Source organism: Paramisgurnus dabryanus, chromosome 10, assembly GCF_030506205.2.
Source record: "Paramisgurnus dabryanus chromosome 10, PD_genome_1.1, whole genome shotgun sequence".
In the NCBI taxonomy this organism is placed as follows: domain Eukaryota; kingdom Metazoa; phylum Chordata; class Actinopteri; order Cypriniformes; family Cobitidae; genus Paramisgurnus; species Paramisgurnus dabryanus.
In genome coordinates this window covers 19,850,438-19,857,825 of record NC_133346.1, presented here as the reverse complement: position 1 = coordinate 19,857,825, position 7,388 = coordinate 19,850,438, and the positions used below count along the sequence as shown (strand labels likewise).

At 46.8% G+C, this 7,388-nt stretch overlaps 1 long non-coding RNA gene across 1 annotated transcript; it reads left to right on the top strand.

Annotated features, from left to right (window-relative positions):
* Positions 1–1,211: 1,211 nt before the first annotated feature.
* LOC135779857 (uncharacterized) lies at positions 1,212–2,127 on the top strand. The gene is made up of 3 exons (XR_010544888.2): positions 1,212–1,293; positions 1,691–1,876; positions 2,001–2,127. It is a non-coding gene; the product is annotated as an uncharacterized lncRNA (long non-coding RNA).
* Positions 2,128–7,388: the final 5,261 nt, after the last annotated feature.

The window sequence follows — 7,388 nt, the reverse complement described above, 5'->3', positions numbered from 1 at the left end:
GGGTGTGGTGGAACTGGAGCTTCGTGCCGTGGATATGCAGCCGACAAATCTGCAGCAACTGCGTGATGTTATCATGTCAATATGGACCAAAATCTCAGAGGAATGTTTCCAGTACCTTGTTGAATCTATGCAACAAAGGATTAAGGCAGTTCTGAAGGCAAAAGGGGGTCTAACCCGGTACTAGTAAGGTGTGCCTAATAAAGTGGCCGGTGAGTGTATATCTTTTGTTTGTCAGACAAGTATTCGCAAGTTATAGTTAATTTTGTGACGCGTTTTTGAAAGGACTTCACAAAAAGACACCGTTTTCCATAGCCAGGAACAGCACAGCATTTGTCTCTTATTGCAGTCTTAAAAAATAAATAAATCTTATGAAGAACTGAAACCAACAGCAAGGGTTGAACTGCTGGTGACAGGCAACACTGACCTATCTCAGGACATCACACAAAAGAATAAATAGGGGAAACAATAGATCAATCATGACAAAAAAACCCAGGAAAAACATGCAGGCTAATAAAAACAAAATGATGAAAAACAGTGTTGATCAGAAAAGGGAACATGACTGCTTAGTCTTAAAGTTATTATATTAACTGTTTCATTTGACTGATAACCCATTTAGATACATTTAGTTCCTGTTTTGGTTGTATTTGAATGTCACGTGGTGTTGAGTGTCACACATTAACCACTGAAGTTTTCTAGGGCATCTTTATAGCAGGTGCTTTACCACTGCAAACTACACAGTGTTATGTTGTTTGACAGTAAGAGATCAGAGATGTCTGAGATGATTTATGATAATGTGATCAGAACTGAGAATCTAGAAATGGACAGAGGAGAGAGAGAGGAGATGATGGTGGCCATCTATGAAAGTTCAGATGCTGTAAGAAATGATGAAGTGATGATAAACACAGAGATGATGAGTACAGAGAGACAGCAAGAGCTTCAACATACAGGTACTCACATTCATTTATCAGTTGATTTATTGAAGTGAGAAAGAAAAGACAAATGTAATCTGATGTGTGTGATTTTCAGGAAGAGTCTCAGTGAAGAACAGAAGACACAGATCAGTTCAAGTGTGTTTGTGTTTACTGTCTGTTCTTCTGTTCACTGCTGTAATAGTCATCTGTGTCTATTTCACCAATGAGAGAAAACAACTACTAACACACAACTATAACTTAACCAAAGAAAAGGAGAGGTTACTTACAAAATACAGCAGTATACTAAACCAGAGCAGAATCTTGATTGAAGAAAGAGAGAAAATCAGAAACAGGAGTAATGAACTCCAAGATAGTTTAACAGGTAATTATGTTTTACATTAAAATTGTTTACATAAAAGAGATACATAAATCAGCATTTTTATGTACAGTTCTGTTCAGTGTGGTTGCCCCCTGTCTAATTTCCTGTATATTTTACATAGTTTAACCAAAATCTTTAAATCGGTAAAACTTTGATCTAGGTATCTAAGAATACAAAAAAGCAATATACTAAACGGTTTGACTGCTGCTGGTTGCTTCCTGTAGTTGTGGAGAAATTGTGGCAAATATTTGCTCTCTGACTCTGTACAGTTATTTTATATAAACGTATTTACAGTTAATGGTTTGTTGGTTTAAATAACTCACTCTCAGTCTGAGCAATAGTTATAGTTATGGTGTTTAAGCAAACTTAACTATAACCATGTAGTGTGTTGTTCTGTCAGCTGTTACAGAGCTGAAAAACCATCGCATCTACAACTTAACCACAGAAAAAGATGAGTTACTTACAAACAACAGCAATCTGCTAGAGGAGAAAAAACAATGTCTATTGAATACCCGAAGTCTGTCAGAAGAAAAAGATCAGTTAATGAATGAAACAAAAGAATTGAACATATGGCTTACTGAACAAGGTAAACTTCTTAACCAAACATTAAAAAATCTTTTATTTTTGTTTCGTATGATATAGTATTTTCACAATATTTCAGCATTGTGTATATTTCAGCATTGACAATATCTAAACTGTTGTTTCAACAGATCGGCGCTCTGATAACTTTAAATGGATTTACTACAACTTCAGTTTTTATTACATTTCATCTGAATATAAGAGCTGGAGTGACAGCAGACGAGACTGTAAACAGAGAGGAGCAACTCTGGTGATTATAAACAATAAAGAGGAAGAAGTGAGTGATAAAGATTGAGATGTAATATTATGTGTGTGTGTATCTGATACATGTAATATTATACTGTTTTATCATGACAGGAGTTTTTGCAGAAGGCTATAGCTGGTCGATATTATTATTATTGGATTGGTCTGAGTAGAAAGGGAGGGGAGTGGAAATGGGTTGATGATACCACACTGACATTAGGGTGAGAGATCATTACATTTAACTGAAGAGCAGAAGGTGTCAAAGTTTTTAAACACTTGTGCTTCATTGGTATTTCAGGTGGATGAAAGGATACCCAAGACATTACAGTCAATACTGTGGTCTCATATCTACATCAGGATTGTCTGATAATTCATGTTCTGTCAAATATACATGGATCTGTAAGAAGAGAAACATGAGAAACATTATATGATAAATATACAGACAATGATACAAAACTCAATATCTTTTTGAAATACAGTACCAGCTCTTCTATATAATAATTTAATATTTTTGTTTTTTGTTATGCAATTTTTGTCAGAATTTCCACTCACAATGTCTATCACCAAACATTTCCCACAATCCTCCCTTAAATCACCACACCTGTTAGTCATCAGCTTCATCAGTAACCCAACAAAAGCAGCTCTCTTCTCACACATCATTGAGTGCGTTTACATGCACAGATAAGCGGGAAACTATCAAAAATCTGCTTATTATAGAAATCTGTTTTCATGCGTTTACATGCAAATCAATAAACCGGCTATGCAGACAACTGCGTTTACATGGGACTTGGAGATTTTTCAGGTTTCTCGCAGGCAGTGACTTCACCGCCTATAGTACATAATAGTCATTCAAAAATGCGATGGCATATCTGTCTTAAGCTATACTATTGTATCATTTTGCGTGTCTGCAGACCCTGTACATATAACATGAGCCTTTATTTTTGCAGTTTCTCTGCCAACTGCTTTTGTCGAGCTGAGACTTTTATACGTTACTTTGCGCTTCCGAAAGATGTGTGAAAGATAAACATCACACGCGGAAGTAAGCGCCAAGTAACGTATAAAAGTCTCCGCGCACATGAACAAAACAGTGAGAAAGCCGGTTAAGGTGTTTACATGCTGCGCAAAATCGGCGTAATGAGCAAAAAACTACCTGTGTCGATTGGTTTTTGCTTACACCGTTTACGGCTTTCCCCAATAAAAGAAAAACATTTTACGTGTTTACATGACCCCACAGCGTAAGACTGTGCATGTAACGCACTCACTGTCTGATCTTTTCAATACCTGCCTGTTAACTTACCAGTCTCATCATCCTCACGGCTCCAGCCCTGTCCCAAATGGCACACTCCGGACTTATGGTCCTCCTCAGAGTCCACACTTTGATGACATCATGTAGTGCAGACTTTAGGGACCCTTGATGTGAGTCCACGTGGGTGCACTGTAGTTGTATTTTGGGACACAATTGACCGTCACGCCGAAAATATGAAGATAAGTTGCCCGTCAGTGTGAACTCCTCCATTCCATCGTCTGATTGGTCTGATTACTCTTTTGCAAGGACTTCTTGGTTGGTAAAGTGTGAGGAGCCTGCTGCAGTGCGGGCTTCGCCAAAGACTGCATCAAGGGGGTAAAGGGGGCGCTACTGAGCACACTTCGAAGTGCAGAAATGACAGATGGGACACCCTACGGACTCGTAGTCTAAGCCAGCACGCACAATTTAAGGGCGTTTTCACATTAGCACTTTTGGTGCGCACCCGGGTTCGATTGACATCAGAGTTCGGTACATTTGGATGATGTGAACGCTGTCTTCCGAACTCGGGTGCGCACCCCGCGAAACGTACTCGAGTCCGCTTAAAAAGGTTGGTCTGGGGTTCGTTTCATGTGAACTCCAGATCGGTGCTGCTAATGTGAGCGCAATCGTACCAAATCGCGGAAGTGAACCGCTGTTAATTACGTATTATATGGAATGTCCCACCAAAACAGACGTGTGTGTTTGTGTGCGTGCACTTACCTTGACAACAAAATGCATAGAATGCTTGCTTGAGTTTTGTTCTTATTTTTTTAAACCTTTGGTTCCCTTTCAATACGGTTCACTTCGCATTGCGTCAGTTTGCTGACGCTATGGGGGGAAACTCCTGTTTACTCCGTGATTGAAGCCTATTGGTTAACGTCTGTAGAAAATACAGACCAATGACGTTTGAGCCCGCGCGGGGGCGTGGCACACGTCCCTATATAAGCCGGTGAAATACGTCAAGAGCTCATTACTTTTCTCCTTCAGCGCGAACCTTCTCGCTGCTCCGAAGAAGAAGCCCTTACTCGCCGTCGATCCAAGCACTGCAGCGGACTACAACACACCAGCGTGTTCCCCTGCAGCTTTCCGGTGAGCCTAAAAGAGTGTTATCTAAAAGAGCAGAAACGCGTTGAGATAATGTCGCTTCGGCATTGCGGCTCCTGCCGAGCCCCTTTGCCTGTGGAGGATTTCCACAAGGAGTGCGTCATCTGTCTGGGTCCTGCCCACGCCGAGGCCGTACTCGCCGAGGCGGGCTGCGCCCACTGCGAGCTCCTTCCTATCGCGGTGCTGCGCTCCCGCCTCGAGATCTTTAAACGGAAGGCTTCCCGTGCTCTCCCGCCTAAACAGCAGCGGAGCCGTGAAGCTGGAAGACGCCCTGAGACCGAGTCCACGCCGGCTCATCCCCCGCGTGCTCTGTCTCCCCGCCGTCACCCTGTCACCTTCGCCCATGAGGACCTACGCCCCCTGCCGAGTGCTAGCGGCATGGTTTCCTTTGGGTCCGGTGACAACTTGGAAGTGATGTCATCCTCTGAGGAGTTAGAGGATTGGGCGGCTTCGGATGACGACGCCCACGCAGCCGCCGCTGATGAACCTACCGAGTCGCGTCCTCACGACTCTGAGCTCATCCGCATCTTGACGCAAGCTACGGCGGAGCTCAACATCAAGTGGTCGCCGCCGTCAGAGCCTCAACTCAGCCGGTTGGACGAGTGGTTTCTGCAGCCCGGGCGCCGTCAATCGTCCCGCCAACGGCAGGCGCCGTTTTTCCCTGAGGTTCACCAGGAGCTCACCAAATCTTGGCGTGCTCCCCACTCCACCCGAGCTCAGAGCGCCGTCTCCCACGTCCTCTCCGTAGTGGACGGCGCCGACGAACACGGCTACTCCAAGATGCCGCCGCTCGAGGAAACTGTCGCCGCCCATCTCTGCCCGTCTTCAGCCGGCGGATGGAGGGCAAAGTTGAACCATCCGTCAAAGCCCTGTCGCCTGACATCGACCCTGGCGTCGAAATCTTACGCCGCCGACGGCCACGCTGCATCCGCTCTCCATACGATGGCGGTGCTGCAGGTATACCAGGCAAAACTCCTCCGTGACATGGACGAGACAGGTCCGGACCCGTCGACCTTTCAGAACCTGCGCAGCGCGACTGATCTGGCCCTTCGCGCTACTAAAGTCGCCACTCAGGCTGTAGGAAGAGCCATGGCCAGCCTGGTTGTTCTGGAGAGACATCTGTGGCTGAACTTGACGGAGATAAAGGACACGGATCGGGTTGCCCTTCTTGACTCGCCCGTGTCACCGTCGGGGCTCTTCGGCTCTGCTGTGGAGGGGTTCACCCAGCGCTTCACTGAGGCACAGAAATCGTCGCAGGCTATGCGGCATTTTCTACCAAAACGATCTGCCTCAGCGTCTGAGACCGGCCGCCCAAAACCGCCGCCAGCTCAACGCCCCAAGCCAGCACCAGCTCAGCCCCAGCAGAGAGCTGAACCGGAGGTCAAGCGCCAGCGTCCTGCACGACCGGCTGGCCCGCCTCGACGCCGCGGTCCCCGTCCTCGGATTACGCTGGACCCGACGCCGGCGCCGCCTCCCTGAAGAGAGTCTGAGGAGGAAAAGAGGCTCTGGTCCCGCTTCGGCCGGCCCGCCCTCGAAAGTTCTGCGTGTTTCAGTCCCCTCGGGCGCTGGACACACCCTCGCTGTAACAGCGAAACACAAATTTTTACCTTTTCACAAAAAGAGCAAATTTCCTCCTCTGTACACACAAACACACACACACGGCTTAACGTCCATAAGCATATCGACGCTCGCCGTCAAATTTCACGTTTGGCAATCCACCCCCGGTATGCCGGGCTGGATTCTAAACGTAATCCAACACGGTTATTCACTTCAATTCGCCCGGAGACCACCCCGGTTTTGCGGCGTTCTCTACACCACTGTCCCAGACGATCGTATGCAGATCCTCAGGGAAGAGGTGCGTTCTTTATTACTAAAAGACGCGATAGAGACGGTCCCGGCGGATCAAAGCGAATCAGGCTTTTACAGTCGTTATTTTCTCGTTCCAAAGAAAGACGGCGGCCTCAGACCGATATTGGATCTACGCGTTTTGAATCGCGCTCTTGCCAAACGGCCGTTCAAAATGCTTACAGCCAGACGAATCATGGCGTTAATTCGACCGGGCGATTGGTTCATATCAGTGGATCTGAAAGACGCTTACCTTCACATTCCGATAGCGCCACGTCACAGGCCGTTCCTAAGATTCGCGCTCGACGGGACAGCATACCAGTACAAAGTTCTGCCCTTCGGATTATCTCTGGCACCACGCACATTTACCAAATGTGCGGATGCGGCTCTCGCCCCTCTCAGACAGAGCGGCATCCGCATATTGAATTACCTCGACGATTGGCTTATTCTAGCACAGTCAGAGAGGGAAATTACTGCGCACAAGACCGTTGTACTCCAGCATTTGGAGAATTTGGGGTTCAAAATCAACCTCCAGAAGAGTTTGCTCACCCCCACGCAGCGAATCGCGTTCTTAGGCACGACGCTCGACTCATTAAAGATGCGGGCATGGCTTACACAGGAACGCGCGCTCACGGTCAGACGCGAGGCGGCATCGTTCAAAGCGGGTTCACATCTCCCTCTCAAACGATTCCAAAAAATGCTGGGTCTGATGGCAGCAGCATCCCCACTAATACCGTTGGGAATGCTGTTCATGAGGCCGCTTCAGTTTTGGTTGAAAGCGAAAGTTCCGCCCCGTGCTTGGTTGTCAGGCCGCTTATTAATCAAAATCACGTACAGCTGCGTGAAAGCGCTTTCGATATGGACATCCCCTCACCTTTTCCTCTCGGGCACGGAGCTCGGCTCCGTGAGCAGGAGGAAAGTGGTGACTACGGATGCGTCTGCGACGGGTTGGGGCGCTCACTGCGACGGCGAGCTCGCCTTCGGTGCGTGGAACAACCAGTTGTCTCAGCTACATATCAACCACCTCGAGATGTGGGCGGTT